The 26,917-nt window shown below is 45.4% G+C and overlaps 1 protein-coding gene and 1 pseudogene across 2 annotated transcripts in view; one reads left to right on the top strand and one right to left on the bottom strand.

Annotated features, from left to right (window-relative positions):
• Positions 1-26,917, bottom strand: part of LOC126162986 (uncharacterized) — a 337,797-nt gene that overhangs the window by 289,258 nt on the left and 21,622 nt on the right. The window lies entirely within an intron of this gene.
• On the top strand, positions 921-1,038 carry LOC126163435 (5S ribosomal RNA; annotated as a pseudogene).

Here is a 26,917-nt window from a genome sequence, read left to right as displayed (position 1 = left end):
CGTAGAATTTCTTCGCCTCACTGGTGTACTTTTCCTATTGTTTTTCACTTGGTAGGTCGACTCCATAATCCGGCACCTTAGCAAAAGGATCAATGCATTCGCAGCGGATACTTCGTTATTGGTTAGTCGGGCGCTCTCGTTCGAGACTAATGAAGGACATAATAACTTCCAGCGCGCATTTATTAGTGACGCTTGTCAAAAGTGCACAGTTACATTGTGGTGGTCTTTTTTGGCGGGGTCCGCGCTTTGCATAAATACCGTCCCATTATGTGCCGAGATATTTATTCAGGTTTTTGTATGCACGGCCTTGGGCATCAGCTAGTGTCAACACCTGCAGGTGATTAATTCTTTATGGCCCGGTAGCTGTTCTCGCCGGAGCGAAAGTATCCAGTAGGAGCTGACCCTGTGGAGGCCTTTGTGTTATTCTTTTAATTGAGGCCTATTATTCATTCAGCGGGGCTCTGATACATGGAGTTCGAATACTGTGCAGACTGTAATCCGTTATCAGCCCACTTCTACGGACACACACACACACACACACACACACACACACACACACACACAACGTAAATTCACTCACGAACACTTTCATGATTAGGAATTCTGAAGTCTTGTGGAGACAACACTTGAATTGTATAAGGTTACAGCCATTCTGACATGACAGAGAAACGTAGAAGAGGTCATGGTTGAAGATATCTCAGAAGCGTTCACGTGGGACGTGCTTACTAAAGCTGCATGCATCTGCAGCACTCTCCAGCGGCAGTTGTCACCTACATCTGGCGCGCTTACAGGACAGATTTTGTATCTGAATTCAGTCACAACTTGACTATATTGGAGAATGTCGAAGAGGCGTGGAAAAAAATCCTAAACATTGTGGAGATTTCAGTAGATAAAATGGTGTGTAGTTTATAAACTGCTTTGGCAACGGCCTTGCCGCAGTGGATACACTGGTTCCCGTGAGATCACCGAAGTTAAGCGCTGTCGGGCGTGGTCGGCACTTGGATGGGTTACCATCCAGGCTGCCATGCGCTGTTGCCATTTTTCGGGGTGCACTCAGCCTCGTGATGCCAATTGAGGAGCTACTCGACCGAATAGTAGCGGCTTCGGTCAAGAATACCATCATAACGACCGGGAGAGCGTTGTGCTGACCCCACGCCCCTCCTATGCACATCCTCCACTGAGGATGACGCGGCGGTCGAATGGTCCCGGCAGGCCACTCGTGGCCTGAAGACGGAGTGCTTTTTAATATACTGCTTTAATAATATTCAGTATGTTTCTTGAGAACAAAATGTTGACAAAAGATGGGAACAAGCAAAGTTTCGAACCAGTGAGAAGTTAAATTATGTGTCTGATCGGGAATCGAACAGAGATGCACTGCTACATACTTCGAGAGTGATATTTTTCAGTAAGCCACTCTTCTTCTTCGTTGTCGTTTGGGCCTAATGAGGACCTCGAGGCTCATCTCTACTCTCCGGGCAGGCCGGAGTGGCCGAGCGGTTCTAGGCGCTTCAGTCTGCAACCTCGCTACCGTTACGGTCGCAGGTTTGAATCCTGCCTCGGGCATGGATGTGTGTGATGTCCTTAGGTTAGTTACGTTTAAGTAGTTCTAAGTTCTAGGGGACTGATGACCTCAGACGTTATGTCCCATAGTGCTCAGAGCCATTTGAACCATTTCTACTCTCTGGTAAGAGTTTTAGTCATTTCTTCTCCTAGAACATTTTCTGCTGTGAGCCACCTTTCTGTCCTCCTTTCAAATGGTCCCTGTCGTCTTGTTACTGGTGAGCGACGCTGGAAAAACACCCTGTCGGATGGTTTGCTGGAACCACAATCTGGTATTTTCTCCAGTTCCAACTTTATCGATGGGATCCATTTTTTCTCGCAGATCTTCCCTCTACCTAACACTGTGAAGATCCTGTTATTCATGGGGATTAGGCGTCTATAGAAGGCCTGTGGCCTTTTCGTTACATACATGACCAACTGGTACAACTCGTCGTTGTCCCGGATTCTGTGGATTTCTTCCTGTTCTCTTACAGGAGCCAGTAATCTCCTCTGGATTTTCCTCTGCTCGATCTGCAGTTTCCTGAATCCTTCCTGGTCATTACGAGGCTCTTGGAGGCAACAGAACAGCAGGTTTTACTACCGAGCAGTTGTGTCGGAGTTTGAATGAATAGCTACTTACCACTCCTTCATAAGCCCTTTCAGACCTGGTGCATCTTGTGTCTGTGGCTAGATTCTCGGTCTGGTTTGCGGAGATCCACTTTCCTAGGTACGTGGCTGGACATACTTTTCTGGTGGAGGTGTCTTTTAGTGGACCAGTAGACGGGGCTTCCCTGACTGTGGTCACAGTAACACAATGTTTTACTTCTCGCCCTGCAATAGCTTCTAATAATTTCCATTGCTTATTATACACAACTACTGATTGAATAAGACGCCCGGAGAAGTTCCTATTCCTATCCATACATGTCTGCATAATACACAAACACCGACCGAATAAAACGCCTAGAGAAGTATATATTTCCATCCATACATTCACAGTAAGGGACACGGTAGAAATTTTAAACCACCGACGTGGCACTTCCCGACATTTTACTGTAACAGATGTACCAAAAATAACGCTTTTGCTTGCTAAACGTCTGGCCATACAAAATGCCATTGACTGATTTTCTTATCTCACTTGCTTAACAAATGATTGCAGTGGGAAAAAAGCGGCTGTGAAAAGAAAGGGATCTGCTGAGCGCCCAAGTGCTGTGTCCAAATCTGTAAGTGTGTTGAATTTTGGGGACCATCTGCCAACTGAAAGTTTAAGAAAAAGGTGATCAGGGTGCGCCAAGAGAGAGAAGGGAACTAGAAGAAAGACATAATGTAACTTGTGTCACATTTGCTTCGTGCGAAAAGTGTTTCACACAGTACCACAAGTAGGAGGACTGATATGGCTGTCACACGGGACTCTCGAATTCGCATGTAATAGTAAAGAGCTTGTCATCTGAAATAATCTAACGAAATGTAAAATATTTGTAATCCTTAATACAATTCAAGCGCTTTTTTGAAAATACGCATCGTGGATGAAAACACATACATGTCATAACCACTGGGACCTCATATTAATCCCACGTGAAGATAGTCCTGTGGTGGTCGATAGAGGGTTATTCATAAGTACCTCCGTGATTTCATAGGATGATTGTGCGAAAACTACAAGACCTCGAAAAAAGCCAAACGAGTGAGTAGGGCATCTCTTCAAGTTTCTACTCGTAACATACGCTGTGGCGTAGTTGCAATGAGGAGCAGGTGTGTCAGAAAATGTACTCAGATCGTCCGAACCGTGTTGTCGCATTGAAATACACTCCTGGAAATTGAAATAAGAACACCGTGAATTCATTGTCCCAGGAAGGGGAAACTTTATTGACACATTCCTGGGGTCAGATACATCACATGCTCACACTGACAGAACCACAGGTACATAGACACAGGCAACAGAGCATGCACAATGTCGGCACTAGTACAGTGTATATCCACCTTTCGCAGCAATGCAGGCTGCTATTCTCCCATGGAGACGATCGTAGAGATGCTGGATGTAGTCCTGTGGAACGGCTTGCCGTGCCATTTCCACCTGGCGCCTCAGTTGGACCAGCGTTCGTGCTGGACGTGCAGACCGCGTGAGACGACGCTTCATCCAGTCCCAAACATGCTCAATGGGGGACAGATCCGGATATCTTGCTGGCCAGGGAAGTTGACTTACACCTTCTAGAGCACGTTGGGTGGCACGGGATACATGCGGACGTGCATTGTCCTGTTGGAACAGCAAGTTCCCTTGCCGGTCTAGGAATGGTAGAACGATGGGTTCGATGACGGTTTGGATGTACCGTGCACTATTCAGTGTCCCCTCGACGATCACCAGTGGTGTACGGCCAGTGTAGGAGATCGCTCCCCACACCATGATGCCGGGTGTTGGCCCTGTGTGCCTCGGTCGTATGCAGTCCTGATTGTGGCGCTCACCTGCACGGCGCCAAACACGCATACGACCATCATTGGTACCAAGGCAGAAGCGACTCTCATCGCTGAAGACGACACGTCTCCATTCGTCCCTCCATTCACGCCTGTCGCGACACCACTGGAGGCGGGCTGCACGATGTTGGGGCGTGAGCGGAAGACGGCCTAACGGTGTGCGGGACCGTAGCCCAGCTTCATGGAGACGGTTGCGAATGGTCCTCGCCGATACCCCAGGAGCAACAGTGTCCCTAATTTGCTGGGAAGTGGCGGTGCGGTCCCCTACGGCACTGCGTAGGATCCTACGGTCTTGGCGTGCATCCGTGCGTCGCTGCGGCCCGGTCCCAGGTCGACGGGCACGTGCACCTTCCGCCGACCACTGGCGACAACATCGATGTACTGTGGAGACCTCACGCCCCACGTGTTGAGCAATTCGGCGGTACGTCCACCCGGCCTCCCGCATGCCCACTATACGCCCTCGCTCAAAGTCCGTCAACTGCACATACGGTTCACGTCCACGCTGTCGCGGCATGCTACCAGTGTTAAAGACTGCGATGGAGCTCCGTATGCCACGGCAAACTGGCTGACACTGACGGCGGCGGTGCACAAATGCTGCTCAGCTAGCGCCATTCGACGGCCAACACCGCGGTTCCTGGTGTGTCCGCTGTGCCGTGCGTGTGATCATTGCTTGTACAGCCCTCTCGCAGTGTCCGGAGCAAGTATGGTGGGTCTGACACGCCGGTGTCAATGTGTTCTTTTTTCCATTTCCAGAAGTGTAGTTCGCGCCAGCAGGTAGGCAACTCTTTGAATTAATTTGCAAAGCGGGCTGCTGTCGCGCCATCCCGGACAATTGGTGACAATGAACTTCACGCAGGTACGAACTTGGAGAGGTGTTCCATCCACTGAGGTGCGTCTATGTTCCGTATGTCCATTTTTTTATTTTTACGCAGACATCTTCTGAAACACCGGAGCTACTTACGAATAACCCTCTACGTCCCAAGCCACCATGCGTTTGAAAACGAAACTTCGGGAAACATTTTTTCCGTATTGTTACTTGTGACTACGACATTAATTTTTAACAACCATACATTAATGGCTTTCACCCCGAAAAAAATGGTAGAGACGTCGTTAAAGTCGGTGGCTGCCACTGGCGGAGGTGGTCAACGCGCTGTCTATGCTGTAGAGCCTGGACCCGTGGCCATGAGACGCCGTGTCTGGAACGCGAAGCGGCCTTGGCGCCGGCCGCTGCCTCTACCTGCCCCGCTGCGTGCTGCCTCCGGGAGTGGGCCCCGCATTCCCCCACTGTTGCCTGGAGGCGGCTCCAGCACTGCAACCATATTAGCATTTACAGGACCTGCCGTTCTTCAGACGAAGAAGGGCGGCAGACCGTGCTCCAATCTGATAACCCCTACTGATAGCGACATTTCTCAAACGCTGTATGTAACTGGGATAACATACATGTCATACGTACATATTATAGTGAAGTTTACTTTCATCACTGTGTTCTGTTCATTTTTCGTGCAAATTGTGTATACTCAAACAGAATGCGTTTCCAAAACTTACACTACTGGCCATTAAAATTGCTACACCACGAAGATGAAGTGCTACAGACGCGAAATTTAACCGACAGGAAGAAGATGCTGTGATATGCAAATGATTAGCTTTTCAGAGCATTCACAGAAGGTTGGCGACGGTGGCGACACCTACGACGTGCTGACATGACGAAAGTTTCTAACCGATTTCTCATACACAAACAGCAGTTGACCGGCGTTGCCTGGTGAAACGTTGTTGTGATGCCTCGTGTAAGGAGGAGAAATGCGTACCATCACGTTTCCGACTTTGATAAAGGTCGGATTGTAGCCTATCGCGATTGCGGTTTATCGTATCGCGACATTGCTGCTCGCGTTGGTCGAGATCCAATGACTGTTAGCAGAATATGGAATTGGTGGGTTCAGGAGGGTAATGCGAAACGCCGTGCTGGATCCCAAGGGCCTCGTATCACTAGCAGTCGAGATGACAGGCATCTTATCCACATGGCTGTAACGGATCGTGCAGCCACGTCTCGATCCCTGAGTCAACAGATGGGGACGTCTGCAAGACAACAACCATCTGCACAAATAGACGACGTTTGCAGCAGCATGGACTATCAGCTCGGAGACCATATCTGCGGTTACCCTTGATGCTGCATCACAGGCAGAAGCGCCTGCGATGGTGTACTCAACGACGAACCTGGGTGCACGAATGGCAAAACGTTATTTCTTCGGATGAATCCAGGTTCTGTTTACAGCATCATGATGGTCGCATCCGTGTTTGGCGTCATCGTGGTGAACGCACATTGAAAGCGTGTATTCGTCATCGCCATACTGGTGTATTACCTGGCGTGCTGGTATGGGGTGCCATTGGTTACACGTCTCGGTCAGCTCTTGTTCCCATTGACGGCACTTTGAACAGTGGACGTTATATTTCAGATGTGTTACGACCCGTGGCTCTACTCTTCATTCGATCCTTGCGAAACCCTACATTTCAGCAGCATAACGCCCAACCGCATGTTGTAGGTCCTGTACGGCCCTTTCTGGACACAGAAAATGTTCGACTGCTACCCTGGCCAGCACATTCTCCAGATCTCTTACCAATTGAAAACGTCTGGTCAATGGTGGCCTACCAACTGGCTCGTCACAGTACGCCAGTCACTACTCTTGATGAACTGTGGTATCGTGTTGAAGCTGCATGGGCAGCTGTACCTGTACAGGCCATCTAAGCTCTGACTCAATGCCCATGCGTATCAAGGCCGTTACTACGACCAGGGATGGTTGTTCTGGGTACTGATTTCTCAGGATCTATGCAACAGAATTGCGTGAAAATGTAATCACATGTCAGTTCTAGTATAATATATTTGTCCAATGAATACCCGTTTATGATCTGCATTTCTTCTTGGTGTAGCAATTTTGATGGCCAGTAGTATATTTGTCTGTCATCTAATCTTTTGTAGCGTCCAGTGTGTTCACTGATATCGAACACTGATAGGAATTAACAACTGTAAATGTAGTTGGAAGATGGTATCGTCATGTTAAACAGACTAGCAGGAGAAATTTGGAGATGTCAGGTAAAAACATCAAGTGCCCCAAGTTTGGCTCTTGAGTATAGAGTGACTCAGTATCGTGCATTTGTGTGTTCCTCAAGCAGAGCTCCAGCGACGTATACTCTGCCCCTGGGAAATTACGAAATCTGCGCCCCTACAACCCCGCCCCCCTCCCCCCCCCCTCCAGGTAAAACTACCTTTCTGCAATGTTTCTAGGCAGTTTACCTAGTTTCATTATTTTCTAAGTAGGTTTGATAAAAATAAAGCGTTAGTGAAAAATATTGCTTAAATGTATCACATTCATAAAAAATATTGCGCACAAGTTAAATGTAGGTCTACCATTATAGTAAATAAATTACAAAAAGCATAAACTTCCTATAAAAAACTGAAAGTAAAACAAGAGCTGTATTTTATTATTTATGGCAGCTATTACATACTGGCTTTCGTATGATGTGCGATAAAGAACAGATTTTATTTACTCTTCATTCATTATTAACAGTACAGAAATTCTTAAGTGGAATACTAAATAGGAAACACTTTCTAATGTTCACAAAATTATGTTTGTATTTGATCAGGTACCGGCTTAGGCCATCTTCAGGTGACAACTGAATGTTGCGCACACATATAAAATGACGTGCGACTTCCACAGGTATTATTTACATAGTAGATAAAAAAAGATATAAAAAGTAATGACAACATACAAAAGATATCAAAATGATGGCATGTGGAGCGTTTACATAGGAAAGTATTAAATTTTTTGTCACGCAGAAACGGTTAGATTACCTAAGAAAAAAGAAACAAAGCTTTTTTTTCTTCTTTTTTTTTTACATGGAGGTACGTTCAACAACTGATGAAAAATAAACAATGAGTTGACAATCTCAGTCTAACAAATATAACTATAACGCTTGGTTACGGAGGTCATCGAAGAAGAGTGCAACTAACTTGAAAATTACTTGAAAGGTGTCAGTAAACGGTTAATGAAACGACAAACGCGTTAGATGGTTTTATAACTGAAGTTACTCTATGAAATTTTAGCATTTATATCAGTCTTTAAACGCAAGAGCTTTTAACTTTATTCGATAACCAGCTGCAATCACTAATGCTTATTTTCAAATCTGCCGGTGTTGACAGAATTTTATAAAAGCATATTAAAATATCTGGTATAAAAGGTACAATTTCAAGAATCTGCATCGCTTTGTCTTCATCGTGGCAGTACCAGAACTCATTATTTAGTGAGACGAATTTGGAAACTAATTCAGCTAAAAAACAAAACTTACGTTAAACAACTTGTCGGTACTGTATGGTTCCGGTCAGTTGTACAAAAATACACGCGAACAATCAATGCTATCAAATGCAGACGAGAATTTAATTTAGATTTGCTTCACTACAAGGTCCTTAACTTCTGACAAGATTGCCTGCCACTCCGTACACTATAGCTGTCATAAAAACGGTGTCCACAAACCCCCTTCGAGTGACAACTTTCAAGTTCTAGGTCATGAGCCTATAGCTGAAAATAGAAAATTTCCATCAACATTTTCATTATCCCATGACATAATCAATTATTTACGACATACACTCCTGGAAATTGAAATAAGAACACCGTGAATTCATTGTCCCAGGAAGGGGAAACTTTATTGACACATTCCTGGGGTCAGATACATCACATGATCACACTGACAGAACCACAGGCACATAGACACAGGCAACAGAGCATGCACAATGTCGGCACTAGTACAGTGTATATCCACCTTTCGCAGCAATGCAGGCTGCTATTCTCCCATGGAGACGATCGTAGAGATGCTGGATGTAGTCCTGTGGAACGGCTTGCCATGCCATTTCCACCTGGCGCCTCAGTTGGACCAGCGTTCGTGCTGGACGTGCAGACCGCGTGAGACGACGCTTCATCCAGTCCCAAACATGCTCAATGGGGGACAGATCCGGAGATCTTGCTGGCCAGGGTAGTTGACTTACACCTTCTAGAGCACGTTGGGTGGCACGGGATACATGCGGACGTGCATTGTCCTGTTGGAACAGCAAGTTCCCTTGCCGGTCTAGGAATGGTAGAACGATGGGTTCGATGACGGTTTGGATGTACCGTGCACTATTCAGTGTCCCCTCGACGATCACCAGTGGTGTACGGCCAGTGTAGGAGATCGCTCCCCACACCATGATGCCGGGTGTTGGCCCTGTGTGCCTCGGTCGTATGCAGTCCTGATTGTGGCGCTCACCTGCACGGCGCCAAACACGCATACGACCATCATTGGCACCAAGGCAGAAGCGACTCTCATCGCTGAAGACGACACGTCTCCATTCGTCCCTCCATTCACGCCTGTCGCGACACCACTGGAGGCGGGCTGCACGATGTTGGGGCGTGAGCGGAAGACGGCGTAACGGTGTGCGGGACCGTAGCCCAGCTTCATGGAGACGGTTGCGAATGGTCCTCGCCGATACCCCAGGAGCAACAGTGTCCCTAATTTGCTGGGAAGTGGCGGTGCGGTCCCCTACGGCACTGCGTAGGATCCTACGGTCTTGGCGTGCATCCGTGCGTCGCTGCGGTCCGGTCCCAGGTCGACGGGCACGTGCACCTTCCGCCGACCACTGGCGACAACATCGATGTACTGTGGAGACCTCACGCCCCACGTGTTGAGCAATTCGGCGGTACGTCCACCCGGCCTCCCGCATGCCCACTATACGCCCTCGCCTGCACATACGGTTCACGTCCACGCTGTCGCGGTATGCTACCAGTGTTAAAGACTGCGATGGAGCTCCGTATGCCACGGCAAACTGGCTGACACTGACGGCGGCGGTGCACAAATGCTGCGCAGCTAGCGCCATTCGACGGCCAACATCGCGGTTCCTGGTGTGTCCGCTGTGCCGTGCGTGTGATCATTGCTTGTACAGCCCTCTCGCAGTGTCCGGAGCAAGTATGGTGGGTCTGACACACCGGTGTCAATGTGTTCTTTTTTCCATTTCCAGGAGTGTATATTTGGCCAAAATAATGCCTCTGGGATGTTATATCCAAATCAGCATAATACATAGAAAGATTTTTTCTGCGCTGCAAAGCCTGTCGTCGGATTCTCCTCCACTCTCTACTAATGCCTGATCCAGGTGATTTTATTTCATTAATTTTTAATAATTTTCCACATAGTTTGCCTCTTAGTACGTTTTATGTGACATCGTGCCTTCTTGATGGGTGCTTTTTGGCAGACAATTTCTGCTCTTTTAACGTGAGTTACATTGTGTTACTCTATATAATTTTTTCGGTCGGTTTGTGAAGCTTATTTGTTTTTATTGTAGTCCAGAATATGACCACGCCGGAATTAGTGCAATATCGTCGTCCCCTTATACACTAAAGCGCCAAAGAAACTGATATAGACATGGGTATTCAAATGCAGAGATACGTAAACAGACAGAATACGGCGCTACGGTCGGCCACGCCTACACAAGACAAGAGTCTGGCGCAGTTGTCAGATCGGTTACTGCTTCTACAATGCCAGGTTATCAAGAGTTAAGTGAGTTTGAACGTAGTGATATAGTCGGTGCATGGGCGATCGGACACAGCATTTCCAAGGTAGCGATGAAGTGGGCATTTTCCCGTACGACCATTTCACGAGTGTACCACGAGTATCAGGTATCCGGTAAAACATCAGATCTCCGACAACGCTGCGGCCGGAAAAACATACTGTAAGAACGGGACCAACGAAGACTGAATAGAATCGTTCAACGTGACAGAAGTGCAACCCTTCCTCAAATTGCTGCAGATTTCAATGCTGGGCCATTCTCAAGTGTCATCGTGCGAACCATTCAACGAAACATCATCGATATGGACATACGGAGACAGAGGTGCGCTCGTGTACCCTTAATGACTGCACGACACAAAGCTTTACGGCTCGCCTGAGCCGTCAACACCGACATTGGACTGTTGATGACTGCAAACATGTTGCCTGGTCGGACGAGACTCGTTTCAAACTGTATCGAGCAGATAGATGTGTACTGGTATGGAGACAACCTCATGAATCCATGGACCCTGCATGTCAGCAGGGGACTGTTCAAGCTGGTGGAGGCGTGGGGCATGTGCAGTTGGAGTGACATAGGATCCTTGATGCGTCTAGATACGACTCTGACAGGTGATATGTACGTAAGCATCCTGTCTGATCACCTGCATCCATTCATTGCTATTCATGTCCATTGTGCATTCCGACGGACTTGAGCAATTCCAGCAGGACAATGTGACACGCCACATGTCCAAAGTTGCTACAGAGTGGTCCAGGAACACTCTTCTGAGTTTATACACTTCCGCTGGCCATCAGACTCCCCAGACATGAACATATTGAGCATAAGTGAGACGTATTGCAACGTGCTGTTTAGAAGAGATCTCCACCCTCTCGTACTCTTACGGATTTATGGACAGCCGTGCATGATCCATGGCGTCATTTCCCTCCAGCACTCCTTCAGACGTTGCCCGAGTCCATGCCATAGCGTGTCGGGACACTTCTGCGTGCTGGCGGGAATCCTTCACGATATTAGGCAGGTATACAAGTTTCTTTGTCTCTTCGATGTATTTTCAATCAAGCTGGTGATGCCCTGTCCGGGAGATATGCGTTGGTCTTAATAAAGAACATTCTGCAACCTACGACAGTTTTTAAATAATATACGAGAATTTGTCTTTTATTACCCGTCTCTGATATTATAAACAAAAGGTATGTTCAAACTGAACTGGGAAACATGAAGTGATAGTGTTTAATGAATCGCCTAAATTGATTTACTTACATATAGAGTATCAAAACTTGTTTGCGATAAATACGCAACTGATAACTGTCTCCTCAATTGTAGTGAAGTATACAAGAATTACCACTTTTGGCCTAACGTTAACATCTTCAGATATCTGTGAGTCTATGAGTCACCATTTATATAACTAATTTATTACTTACAGTTCTACATTCACCAAGATTGTAGCTTAGACGGAAAGCAAAGGAAAACGTCAGTCGTATTGATGTTAATAGAAACTTACCTTTCTGCTGCTCGTATGGTAAATGACTCTTCCGCTCTATGATACATTTGAATTGTGTGAATGTCCACACTCACCTGAAACAAATCGAAAAAAAATTAATTAATAAAGCAATGCCATACTAAATCAAACTAAATCCAAAATCTATAAATAAACTCATTAAAGATTTCATAGAGCGATGTCACACTTCCTGACTCTGTAGCACAACTAACAATACCGAAAATAATGCGTTTTACGGAAATATTTAATGCGGTGTGTCATGGAAACTGCGTATTTTTGTAACACGAAAGTATGAAAACGAAAACCACCAAATATCTTTGGAAAGAATGAAGCAACATGGTGGCTGTTCCTTTAGCTTCTGTCAGCCAATCACAGCGCAAAACACGTGCAGGCAGTCACATGACAGGACAAGTGACTGAGGTTTCGGTTAGGCTGGGACCATAGCATAGGTTGTCACAAATATTTGGCTGTTTTTTTCTGAATACGTTGCTATTTTCGATTGTTAGGCTGGGCCTAAGAGCACAGCTTTAATTGCTGCTAGCGAAAAGAGCAGCATTTAAACTTCCGAATACGTCACAAATTACGAGACGTTTGTGTGACGAAAAGGTGACTTTTTCTTGAGGTCACACGTCCTTTGCTGTGAATGGCTGATAAAGGCAAATCGTGCAGCCGCCATGTTGCTTTCAGTGTTTTCGAAGCTAACATGCCATATTTAGTAGTTTTCGTATTCATACTTGTGTAACACGAAAATACACCGTTCCAGTGATACACTGCATTACAGACCTCATCAAAACACGTCTTTTTTTTTTTAATATTACAGTTTGTTGTGTTAAAGAGGTGGAAGAGCGACGTCAGTCTAGTGTAATGGTACCGTACAGGACAGTTCAAATTTCGGGAAAAATATACTACATAATTTAATTCGTGGAAATTACATTAACTGAGAGAACTTTATGGAAAGATTGTGTCACTTGTAGGTAACGTTGGTGAAAGGGCGTGCTAGTTGCTTATGTGGTGAGATGTTTAGAAGTACGAAGAGTATTCTGGGCAGTGCTTCCGTATCTTGCATGTCAGTTTATCCCAGCATAAGATGTGGTAACAATAGTAAAACCTGTACACTCTCGTGTGTAGTTGAGATACAGCCGTCGTGTTGCACAGAGAACGCTCCTGTCCCCACATACCTTGGACGGGGTGGTTCAACGTTCCAGTGACTAGGATGTGGGAGATTTTAAACGTTGACGCAACAGTCAAAGAAGGAAAGAAGGTTAGGTTTCCACCGTCTGTTGAAGACAAAAGTCATTAGAGACGGAAGGATGGAGAAGGAAATCAACTGGGCCCTTTCAAAGGAACCAACTGGGCATTTGCCTTAACCTACGTAGGAAAATTTCGGAAAACATGAATCTGGATTACAAAGTACAGGCTTTCACCGCGAGTCATATACATTGGATCATGGCCTAATTCCCACAAAACTAGAAACCGGACAAATGCTAGTAGGACTCCAGTTCTCAGGGTTCCACAAAACTTAATGTCTCAATGTAAAAGCCAATGACACGACTGACTCATTCATCATCGCCCAGCCCAAATCGCTAAGGATAAAAACTTGAAATTAGGAGAGGGTGTTGACCTTACACTGTAGATGTCGTTTAAGAAGGGATTTTTCAAAACTCCACCCCTAATAGGTTGAAATGGACGAAATGTTTTTTGAGAATATGTCGTTGTTGTTGTTGTGGTCTTCAGTCCTGAGACTGGTTTGATGCAGCTCTCCATGCTACTCTATCCTGTGCAAGCTTCTTCATCTCCCAGTATCTACTGCAACCTACATCCTTCTGAATCTGCTTAGTGTATTCATCTCTTGGTCTCCCTCTACGATTTTTACCCTCCACGCTGCCCTCCAATACTAAATTGGTGATCCCTTGATGCCTCAGAACATGTCCTACCAACCGATCCCTTCTTCTGGTCAAGTTGTGCCACAAACTTCTCTTCTCCCCAATCCTATTCAATACTTCCTCATTAGTTATGTGGTCGACCCATCTAATCTTCAGCATTCTTCTGTAGCACCACATTTCAAAAGCTTCTATTCTCTTCTTGTCCAAACTATTTACCGTCCATGTTTCACTTCCATACATGGCTACACTCCATACAAATACTTTCAGAAATGACTTCCTGACACTTAAATCTATACTCGATGTTAACAAATTTCTCTTCTTCAGAAACGCCTTCCTTGCCATTGCCAGTCTACATTTTATATCCTCTCTACTTCGACCATCATCAGTTATTTTGCTCCCCAAATAGCAAAACTCCTTTACTACTTTAAGTGTCTCATTTCCTAATCTAATACCCTCAACATCACCTGACTTAATTCGACTACATTCCATTATCCTCGTTTTGCTTGTGTTGATGTTCATCTTATATCCTCCCTTCAAGACACCATCCATTCCATTCAACTGCTCTTCCAAGTCCTTTGCTGTCTCTGACAGAATTACAATGTCATCAGCGAACCTCAAAGTTTTTATTTCTTCTCCATGGATTTTAATACCTACTCCAAATTTTTCTTTTGTTTCCTTTACTGCTTGCTCAATATACAGAATAACATAGGGGAGAGGCTACAACCCTGTCTCACTCCCTTCCCAACCACTGCTTCCCTTTCATGTCCCTCGACTCTTATAACTGCCATCTGGTTTCTGTACAAATTGTAAATAGCCTTTCGCTCCCTGTATTTTACCCCTGCCACCTTTAGAATTTGAAAGAGAGCATTCCAGACAACATTAAGGCAATTTTAAAGCTAGATCTACGAATATTGGTATTTGGTTTCTCGGTCAGAAAAAAAAGAGATACGTATTTTAGAATTTTTGGAAATACAACCCGTGATGGTGTGAAATAGGAGGGTGAAATGTTTTATGAAAATATTTCACTGACTGTATTCTTAAAGCTAAATCTATGGTAACTGGGTTTTGGCTTCTCGGTTAGAGATGAAAGCAGCAAGTGTTTCACAGGTTTTGGAAATGCAGCTCCCAATATGATGAAATAGCACTAGACTGATTCGACCCATCATCGCCAAGTCGAAACCACTAAGCATAGGGGCTCGAAATTTGGACAGGATATGGAGCTTATACAGTAGGTCTCGTTTAAGGGATTTTCGAAATTCCTTTCCTAAGGGAGTGGAATAGTTCCTGAAAGACTTTTAAAAATATTTCGCTATGAAGGTAGTTTTGAAGACAGAACCACGAAAATTGATATTTGGTTTTTCAGTCAGAAATAAAAAAAAACGTGTTTCAGCGTTTTTGGACATTCGACCCTTAAGGGGGAAAACAGTGGGTGGAAGTTTTTTTGAAAATGAATCATTAAGGCATTTTTAAAGCTACGTCTGTAAAAATTGGTATTTGACTCCTCGGTTAGGAAAAAAATACATGTTTCAGTGTTTTTGGAAATTCAGCCGCCTAAGGGAGTGAAATAGGGGTTGAAAAGTTTTATCAAATTTTTTCGTTATGAAAACATTTTCAAAGCTAAAGCTATGAAAATCTGTATTTGGCTTTTGTGCTAGAAATTTAAAAAAATATACTCGTTTCACTGTTTTTGAGATTCAATCTTTTAGGGGGTGAAATGGGGAGCGAAAATTTTTAAGAACGTATTTCGTTAGATCAAAAAAATTTTGAAGCTCAAGGCTCTTATATGAAAATTGGTATTTCACTTCTCGGTTGGATATAAAGAAATATGTGTTACGGGATGGAAGTTCTTATGGGAATATCACCACAAGAACGCAAAAGGTATGATTAACAAAAACCTTGGACTCTAGCCACCAGAATTCTTTTCTAGTCAGAGGTGCATTCGGAAAAGACCATTCTTCTACGACCTTAATTAGCGTGAAAAGTGTAGAAGGGATTGCAGTTTATGAACAATATAAAAAGTTGATTAAAGAAACTCACTAATAAAAATCTGTGCAGACCATATAGATTACACAGGCGAAGGAGCGGTTGCTAAGCCAGTTATGAGTGAATTTGCGAGTATCAAAATGTGTCACATAAATGGCCGTGTCTTTTGAATACATTTAGAAGCTTTAATGCTTTATACACAGCCAAGGGACGCTACTTGACTGACATAAATTTCAAGTTGATGCTTCTACCCGTTCCCGAGAGAAAGGGCTCTTAACAGACGTAAAGACAGAGAAACAGACGTACAACAACCTATAAAGATTCCTTTTGTACCCACTGAGGTACTGAACCCTAAAAATCTCCAATTAAATTAAATGTGGATGGTTTTGGATGACAATCTGCTGCAAAGACTGTCGTAACTTGGATTATAGTTTCCTTTTGTTTCGTAGTCTCCACTACCGCAAAATTGCGGCTTTGAAGTCAGTTTCAAGAGTGCCAATATAGTGTAACCCAACAAACGGACTTATTTATGTTACAGTCTTAACTTACGTTGGGTGGCCGGACTAGTAAACAGCATCTGAGATTAGATTAGATTAAAAGTTTTCTTTTTTTTTTTGTTCCAAAGATCCATGCTGAGGAGATTGACAAAATACATAACACATACACATATTTACAAAAAAGACCCGCCAGGGTAGCCTAGAGCGCTAATATGCTGCTTCCTGGACTCGGGTAGGCGCGCCGGCCCCGGATCGAATCCGCCCTTCGGATTACCTACGAGGGCCGTATGCCGGCCAGCCTGGATGTGGTTTTTAGGCGGTTTTCCGCATCCCACTAGGTGAATACCGGGCATGTCCCCCATGTTCCGCCTCAGTTACGCGACTCGCAGACATTTGAAAACGTTCGCACAATTACATGGTGTGCACTAGATGCAGACAGCTGGGGTACACCGATTCCATCCCGGTGGCATCGGGGTGGTGGCAGGAAGGGCATCCGGCCACCCTCTGCAACTAACACTACCAAATCAATAGTAACACGGCCGACCCCGCGTGACGCGGGAAAAAGGCCCCAAGAAAGAGAGAAAGAAAACACATATTTACAAAAAAGAGGTATTTACGAAAAAGAGGTATGCCAATGTCCCTTCCATAAATCCTAAGTGAAATGTTCCACATGGATATAAAGTAAACCAAAAAATCTTAAACATGTTTTCACATAAGGGGTATCACAAAACATACTTTCTTACAACGAACATTTTTAATCATCATCATCATCATCATCATTTAAAACTGATTATGCCTTTCAGCGTCCAGTCTGGAGCATAGCCCCCCTTATACAGTTCCTCCATGACCCCCTATTCAGTGCTAACATTGGTGGCTCTTCTGATGTTAAACCTATTACTTCAAAATCATTCTTAACCGAATCCAGGTACCTTCTCCTCGGTCTGCCCCGACTCCTCCTACCCTCTACTGCTGAATCCATGAGTCTCTTGGGTAACCTTGCTTCTCCCATGCGTGTAACATGACCCCACCAACTAAGCCTGTTCGCCCTGACTGCTACATCTATAGAGTTCATTCCCAGTTTTTCTTTGATTTCCTCATTGTGGACACCCTCCAGCCATTGTTCCCATCTACTAGTACCTGCAATCATCCTAGCTACTTTCATATCCGTAACCTCAACCTTGTTGATAAGGTAACCTGAATCCACCCAGCTTTCGCTCCCATACAACAAAGTTGGTCGAAAGATTGAACGGTGCACAGATAACTTAGTCTTGGTACTGACTTCCTTCTTGCAGAAGAGAGTAGATCGTAGCTGAGCGCTCACTGCATTAGCTTTGCTACACCTCGCTTCCAGTTCTTTCACTATGTTGCCATCCTGTGAGAATATGCATCCTAAGTACTTGAAACCGTCCACCTGTTCTAACTTTGTTCCTCCTATTTGGCACTCAATCCGTTTATATTTCTTTCCCACTGACATTACTTTCGTTTTGGAGATGCTAATCTTCATACCATAGTCCTTACATTTCTGATCTAGCTCTGAAATATTACTTTGCAAACTTTCAATCGAATCTGCCATCACAACTAAGTCATCCGCATATGCAAGACTGCTTTTTTTGTGCTCACATATCTTAATCTCACCCAGCCAGTCTATTGTTTTTAACATATGATCCATAAACAATATGAACAACAGTGGAGACAGGTTGCAGCCTTGTCTTACCCCTGAAACTGCTCTGAACCATGAACTCAATTTACCGTCAACTCTAACTGCTGCCTGACTATCCATGTAAAGACCTTTAATTGCTTGCAAAAGTTTGCCTCCTATTCCATAATCTTGTAGAACAGACAATAACTTCCTCCTAGGAACCCGGTCATTTGCCTTTTCTAGATCTATGAAGCATAGATACAATTCCCTGTTCCACTCATAACACTTCTCCATTATTTGCCGTAAGCTAAAGATCTGGTCCTGACAACCTCTAAGAGGCCTAAACCCACACTGATTTTCATCCAATTGGTCCTCAACTAATACTCGCACTTTCCTTTCAACAATACCTGAGAAGATTTTACCCACAACGCTGATTAAAGAGATACCTCTGCAGTTGTTACAATCTTTTCTGTTTCCATGTTTAAAGATTGGTGTGATTACTGCTTTTGTCCAGTCTGATGGAACCTGTCCCGACTCCCAGGCCATTTCAATTATCCTTTTTAAGACACGTAAAAAAGCAAAGTGTCCACGCGAATAAACAAAACAAGCTAGCACCAGGCCGTAAGCTAATACAAGTAAAAATCACATTTTTTTTATATCAGCGGAGGTCTTTTAACGTTCACCACCGACGGGTGAGCGGAGTAGTAAGAACTTCCTGTCCGTACCTAATGAGGCTTCACCTGTTACCACACTGGCCACGCCTGCAGTGCGGACCCGGAGACCCACAAAGACTCCGGATGCTTGGGCAACGTCCGGAGGGCCAAGGAGGGTCCCGCTTGGTACACCGCGTTTATGACCCACCTAGCACGCGCGGACGGTGCTCTCACGAGTTTACCCATTTCCACGCCGCTGGAAGTTCTTACGGTCCGTCTGTCGATAGAGAGACAATTTTGAACCGTGAAACTTCGCTTTTCCTTGTCCCACACCAGCCCATATCGGGGCCAGGGGGCAAGGAGCACAACTTTCTCCACAAGCAATATTTTATACACAACCTCTTTCCCCCCTGGGTGTAAAAAATTCTCAGAGAATCCTGTTAACTAGTCAAACGACGTCTCCATTTACAAGCCTTAGCTTGCTTTCGGCCGTAAAGTTCATTCTTTGTTATTACACTATTTCTTTCTCTTCCAGCTGCTATAGCATCGTTTACGGTGCACACATGTTACAGCCCTACGACTGGTCCTTTCCCAAGCACAGAGTAGCAACATAAAACCTTGCATGTTGTGAAGTTTATAACTTGTGAGAGTGGTTCAGTAAATGCTTATACTCTTGTTACCACGCAAACAATTGGGGTTACAACACTCGTCTGGTGTGAGACGTTCCCAGGGGAATTGGGGGGGGGGGGGGGGAGATCCACTGCACTCGAGGCCGAACCGCGCAATAACCCTGGGTTCGGTGTGGGGCGGCGGAGGGGTGGGTGGACTGCTGTGGCCTGTCGTAGCGTTGTGAACCACTGAGGGCTACGGCGGGACGAAGCCTCTCCGTCGTTTCTAGGTGCCCGGTTTCAATACACATACACATACATATGCACATTATATGAAAACTGACTGCCAATGGTTTGGGTGCGCAAGCTCATGTCCTCTGCACTTTAGCCATTGCTACACTCTGCTTGTCAGCTGCAAAATAGGCGGTACCAATCTGGAAGAGTTCTTCCCACAATAGACAAGTAGATGTCGCTGTCAATGAGACCAGACGCAGTGTGGCGGGGTGTTTGACACCAACCACTGCTGAGAAAATTGATCCCGTTACAGAAGTTACTCCGCGTGAGAGAAGGGTCGTCGCAGCAGAAGTAGAGAGGAAAAAAGCAAACTGCTGATTTGTACCATCCACTGCGTGACCATGAGATGCCACCATTCAGACTTACATCTCGAAAGAGATTTTTAAGAACAGATGAGCCACTTGCTGGTAACCTCAGATGTTAAGTCCCATAGAGCTTACAGCCATTTGAACCATTTAATGTAATTCTTCTTTACTTTAACTCGGCATAGCAATGTCATCAGCGAATAGTATCATTGATATCCTTTCGCGTTGAATTTTAATTCCACTCCTGAACCTTTCTTTTATTTCCATCATTGCTTCTTCAATGTACAGATTGAAGAGCAGGGGCGAAAGATTACGTCCCTGTCTTACACACTTTTTAATCCGAGCACTTCGTTCTTGGTCGGTCCACTCTTATTGTCCCCTCTTGGCTCTTGTACATACTGTATATTGTCCGTCTCTTCCTATAGGGAGAGAAGGGTAATAGCATGAACTAGTGACGTCTGATGGTACTATCTGCAAGACGGATCTTGCCGCTGTAATCCACGGTCGTGATAAAAATTCCAGTCCCTTTATTACGATATATTTTATTTGTTCGGGTTTTAATTCTTGAATAACTGTCTCGATAGTTTCATCTGAGTGTTGCCGTCTTGCTTTCAAACTGATTAAAATGTGGTAACGTTCTTGTCTGTTATTCCAATACGTAAACAGAGAGTGAATTGCTCATTTGCAACCTACTTGGTAAATCATTGTCGCCTCTAATAAATGAAGTGCAATACTGGGTTCGGTCAAGTACTGTTTTTTGGAGGACAACATTTTCGTCTTTGTTACCATTACTTAAAAAAACATAGATGTTTGTTTATCCACTCATAGCATTACTGTATGAGCTCTTCCTACATTAGTCTGGACGGCGGTATTTGAAGGCCACGCAGCGGATGTCCCAGATAAGTTGTTTTCTCCGTTTGACTTCTGCTGCGACGACCCTCGCGTAATTCCTACTGTGGGATAAATTTTTTCAGGAGTTGGTCTCAAACACCCTGAAACATTACGTCTCCACCAGTTTGGAGTGATCAGAAGTTTTCCATATCGATGGTGGACATTTACACATTCTGTAGCTGACAAGCAGAGTGCAACAGTGGACTATGTGCGGAGGTGTTGAGGCTGCGCACTGCAACTAGTTTGGGGATCGCCAGAAAATGGTTTTTGTGAAGCTTCCGCACATCGTCTTAAAAATTTATTGCCGCATATAAAACTATACCTGCACTACTGGCCATTAAAATTGCTACACCAAGAAGAAATGCAGATCATAAACGGGTATTCATTGGACAAATATATTATACTAGAACTGACATGTGATTACATTTTCACGCAATTCGGTTGCATGGATCCTGAGAAATCAGTACCCAGAACAACCACCCCTGGTCGTAGTAACGGCCTTGATACGCATGGGCATTGAGTCAAACAGAGCTTAGATGGCCTGTACAGGTATAGCTGCCCATGCAGCTTCAACACTATACCAGAGTATTGACTGGCGTAGTGTGACGAGCCAGTTGGTCGGCCACCATTGACCAGATGTTTTCAATTGGTGAGAGATCTGGAGAATGTGCTGGCCAGGGTAGCAGTCGAACATTTCTGTATCCAGAAAGGCCCGTACAGGACCTGCAACATGCGGTTGGGCGTTATGCTGCTGAAATGTAGGGTTTCGCAGGGATCGAATGAAGGGTAGAGCCACGGGTCGTAACACATCTGAAATATAACGTCCACTGTTCAAAGTGCCGTCAATGCGAACAAGAGCTGACCGAGACGGGTAACCAATGGCACCCCATACCATCACGCCGGGTAATACGCCAGTATGGCGATGACGAATACACGCTTTCAATGTGCGTTCACCACGTTGACGCCAAACACGGATGCGACCATCATGACGCTGTAAACAGAACCTGGATTCATCCGAAGAAATAACGTTTTGCCATTCGTGCACCCAGGTTCGTCGTTTAGTACACCATCGCAGGCGCTCCTGCCTGTGATGCATCATCAAGGGTAACCGCCGATATGGGCTCCGAGCTGATAGTCCATGCTGCTGCAAACGTCGTCTATTTGTGCAGATGGTTGTTGTCTTGCAGACGTCCCCATCTGTTGACTCAGGGATCGAGACGTGGCTGCACGATAGCCATGCGGATAAAATGCCTGTCATCTCGGTTACTAGTGATACGAGGCCGTTGGGATCCAGCACGGCGTTCCGTATTACCCTCCTGAACCCACCGATTCCATATTCTGCCAACAGCCACTGGATCTCGACCAACGCGAGCAGCAATGTCGCGATACGATAAATCGCAATCGAGATAGACTACAATACGACTTTTATCAAAGTCGGAAACATGATGGTACGCATTTCTCCTCCTTACACGAGACATCACAACAACGTTTCACCAGGCAACGGCGGTCAACTGCTGTTTGTGTATGAGAAATCGGTTGGAAACTTTACTCATGTCAGCACGCTGTAGATGTCGCCACCGGCACCGTCCTTGTGTAAATGCTCTTGTAATATCTCTTTATATTCGATGAATTATTCTGATACAATTCTACCCTGGAATGACGTTTACTAATTTTCTATCTTCATACTCGCAGAATCCATGCGAAAAGTAGTTCATACAATAGCTATGCCATGAGCGCGTAAGTATTCTTTGTAGTACTCTCTCTGGTGGTTGTTAGAAAAAAAGGAAAGGGGGCTTCCGAGATTGTCTTCGTGCCGATTAGCATGAGCTTGGTTTGGAAGAACTGTAATTTGATTATTGAGATTTATCACAGAAGATAACTGATACGAACTGTACGATTAAAAAGGAAATATATATATATTGCTCCTTCAAAAAAAGGTGTGTATGTGACATTTGGGAATTAATGATATTTATAGATATATTGCGTAGTTCTTAATTAGAAGGGACCTTCGAAACACTGGATACGAACCTGCATTTAATAATCCAAGAGCTCCATTACTTCTTCGGAAGGTTAAACTTCATCAAAGCCAAATATCCGCTTGATCTGAGGTTTACCGACTGATTATACAACGCTCCCAAAATTACGAGGCATTTTATTTGTACAGATTAGCAGACTGCCGCAAAGCACGAGCCTGCAGAGAAGAAGAATCATCGCCTGATTTCATTTTAACAAGTAAAATTTCAGAATCATTTTGAGTGACTGAGCTATGACTGTGTTTGCTATTATGAATGATTGATTGCTCGAACGAACTGAGAGCTACAGAATTACGTAGATAAGGAGGAAAAATTACACTCTGAAAAGCTAATCATTTGCATATCACAGCATGTTCTTCCTGTCGGTTAAATTTCGCGTCTGTGGCACGTCATCTTCGTGGTGTAACAATTTTAATGGCCAGAATTCAAAAATGAAAACATAGTGCAGCCCCACCAGAAGACCCTCGCGCCAGTTGTATCTTTGTATATAGCATAGTTTGCGAGTTTGGGCGAGTTGTATGTAATGTGAAATTGCGCGGTTGTTCTGGGCGGGACGGTTCAACTCCGCTCCGCGTCTCCACGTGTTCGTGCTGAAGTGTCGCTCCTGAACCAGTTCTGAACAGACCACAGTGACGACCTGAGGGCTGTGGAGCAAAGTGGCGGCGCGGAAGGCCTGGCTGTCGCGGGGTGAGGGCAGGTGTCGTGTCGCGTGGAGCGGTCCACCGGTAGAAAGCGACGGCCCACTTGCCATCCAGGTCGCCGCCGCCGCCGCCGCTGCCTTTGGCTGGTACCACAGCTGGAAGCTGGAGCTTCCTCCGCCTCCGGAAGCGCGGGCCGTCCTCGCTCACGTATTGCGCTCCTTGTCTCTGCCAGACACGTGCACAGCCAGCATCCGTAAGCGGCGCACCTCGGCCTTCCCGTGCGCGTCCAATTAATCAATGCACGTAGGTGTCCGCACAGCTCTTCAGCAAGGCACTAAGAATCGAAATTAGCGTTTTATGTCCAGTCGATGTCAGGGCCCTTGCACAAACGAAAAAGGGCACCAGGAAGTACAGGGCTATTACAAATGATTGAAGCGATTTCATAAATTCACTGTAGCTCCATTCATTGACATATGGTCACGACACGCTACAGATACGTAGAAAAACTCATAAAGTTTTGTTCGGCTGAAGCCGTACTTCAGGTTTCTACCGTCAGAGCGCTCTAGAGCGCAGTGAGACAAAATGGCGACAGGAGCCGAGAAAGCGTATGTCGTGCTTGAAATGCACTCACATCAGTCAGTCATAACAGTGCAACGACACTTCAGGACGAAGTTCAACAAAGATCCACCAACTGCTAACTCCATTCGGCGATGGTATGCGCAGTTTAAAGCTTCTGGATGCCTCTGTAAGGGGAAACCAACGGGTCGGCCTGCAGTGAGCGAAGAAACGGTTGGACGCGTGCGGGCAAGTTTCACGTGTAGCCCGCGGAAAATTGGCTCATGCCACAACTGGAGACCGACAGCGCCGACTTCATCTTTCAACAGGATGGTGCTCCACCGCACTTCCATCATGATGTTCGGCATTTCTTAAACAGGAGATTGGAAAACCGATGGATCGGTCGTGGTGGAGATCATGATCAGCAATTCATGTCATGGCCTCCACGCTCTCCCGACTTAACCCCATGCGACTTCTTTCTGTGGGGTTATGTGAAAGATTCAGTGTTTAAACCACCTCTACCAAGAAACGTGCCAGAACTGCGAGCTCGCATCAACGATGCTTTCAAACTCATTGATGGGGACATGCTGCGCCGAGTGTGGGAGGAACTTGATTATCGGCTTGATGTCTGCCGAATCACTAAAGGGGCACATATCGAACATTTGTGAATGCCTAAAAAATCTTTTTGAGTTTTTGTGTGTGTGTGTGCAAAGAATTTTGAAAATATCTCAAATAATAAAGTTATTGTAGAGCTGTGAAATCGCTTCAATCATTTGTAATAACCCTGTAAAGAAGGAAATGACCTGGGAGGTTTTTGCGCCGGCATTCACGTACAGAATTTTCTTCGTACTCGAGTCGCGTCATGTTTAATGACTGACTTCAGGGATCGATGTATTTTTCTTATACAGGGTTGATCAGTATTTCGTGGACATTCGCGTTAGTTAAAAGGTACAAGGTCGATGTGTTGACTGATTAAAATAGATACAGGATGACAATTATTGAACTATATGAAATAAAAGCGTTATAACTTATGAACTGTTTGCGTTAGGACGTTCAAACGGCACGGCTGGCCGCGTGACATGGTGGAATTAGTATGCGCTGTATTGTCTGGTTTAGCAACGAAGCCCACTTTCATTTGGGTTGGTTTATCAATAAGTAAAATTGGCGCGTTTTGGGGGACAGGGAATCCACATTTCACGATCGAGAAGTCTCTTCACCGTCGACGGGTGACTGTGTGGTGTGCAATGTTCAGTCACGGAACAATCGGTACGATATTCCTTGATGGCACGGTGACTATCGAACGGTACGTGAATGTTTTGGGAGATGATTTTATCCACGTTATCCAAAGTGATCCTGGTTTCGACGAGATGTGCCGGCCGCTGTGGCCGAGCGGTTCTAGGCGCTTCAATCCGGAACCGCGCGACTGTTACGGTCGCAGGTTCGAAACCTGCCTCGGGCATGGATGTGTGTGATGTCATTAGGTTAGTTAGGTTTAAGTAGTTCTAAGTTCTAGGGGACTGATGACCTCAGATGTTAAGTCCCACAGTGCTCAGGGCCATTTGAACCATTTTTTCGACGAGATGTGGTTCATGCAAGACGGATCTCGACCCCATCGACGTAGGAGAGTGATGTCCTGGAGGAGCACTTTTGGGACCACACTCTGGCTCTGGGCGGCCCCAGAGGCCACTGCCATTGGCCTCGATTGGCCGCCATATTCTCCGGATCTGGACACATGCGACTCCTTTTTGTGAGGCTATATTAAACACAAGGAGTACAGCAATAACCCCAAAACCATTGCTGAGCTAAAAACAGCCACTGAGGAGGTCATCGACAGCATCGATATTTCGATTTTCAGCGGGTCATGCTGACTTTCGCTATTCGTCTGCGCAACATCATCGCTAAAGATGGCAGGCATATCGAACATGTCATAACCTACATCCGAATATCTGTAGTGATGTTTACATGTTGAATAAAGTGCGTGTAGGCCGTAGTTTGTAACTAATTTACGTTTTATTCATATAGTTCAATAATTGTCGCCCTGTTAATAGATGAGTGAAGTGATGAGTGGATGTAGACTGCCAAGGATAAGGCTATCATAGGAAAGTAACAGTTAAGGGTAGTGCGTAGGAGGGTGTTTGCGTGGTGGATGTTTGGAAGAGGGATTTGGGAAGAGTGGAAAGGGATGCGGTTGCGAACCAAGAATTAGTGAGTGGGTGGAGAGGAGTGGGGGGCAGAGAGCCCAGACAAGGGGAGGGTGGTAGAGATCTGCTAGATCTCGTAAGACAGATCAGGACGGATTTCATGACCGGATAAGAGAAGGCAATTAGAGTTTCGTTGGTAGAGGACGTGGAGAGTGTGGAGGTGTAGTTTTGGGGGAACGTGGTGATAGAGGCGCGACAGAGTACCAGGTGCAGTGAGCATGGAGAACATTAGACCGTGTGTAGTGTCGAGTTTTTGGGTAACGTACGATAGTTGGAGGCGTTCAAGATGGAAGATGAAGGCGGAGAATTTTATAAGGTGGTAGAGAAGAGGCAACCTGGAGTGTACGGCGTTCGAGCATGTGTAGGGTGTGGTAAAAGGAGAGAGGAGCGGAAGTCCATGCCACATTTGCATAGCAGGGGATGGGTCGGATCAGTGATTTAAAGTGTAAGGGATCGTGGAAGAGTGCAGTCCCCATATTCTGCCGGTTAGTAGTTACAGTAATTTTAGTCTATTGTGGGCTCTGTGTTGAATGGTTAGTAGATGGGGCTCCAGAGTTAGTCGGTGATCAAGTGCTGGCCTGAGGTGTTTTAGTGTGCTAGTCAACTGGGTAGGACGGTCACAAATGGGAAGATAAAAGTAGTGGGGGTGGAATTTGCTGGTGG

The sequence above is a fragment of the Schistocerca cancellata genome, chromosome 2, assembly GCF_023864275.1.
Source record: "Schistocerca cancellata isolate TAMUIC-IGC-003103 chromosome 2, iqSchCanc2.1, whole genome shotgun sequence".
Classification (NCBI taxonomy): Eukaryota; Metazoa; Arthropoda; class Insecta; order Orthoptera; family Acrididae; genus Schistocerca; species Schistocerca cancellata.
Note: the sequence above shows the minus strand (reverse complement) of the source record. Positions and strands in the feature narration are given on the sequence as shown.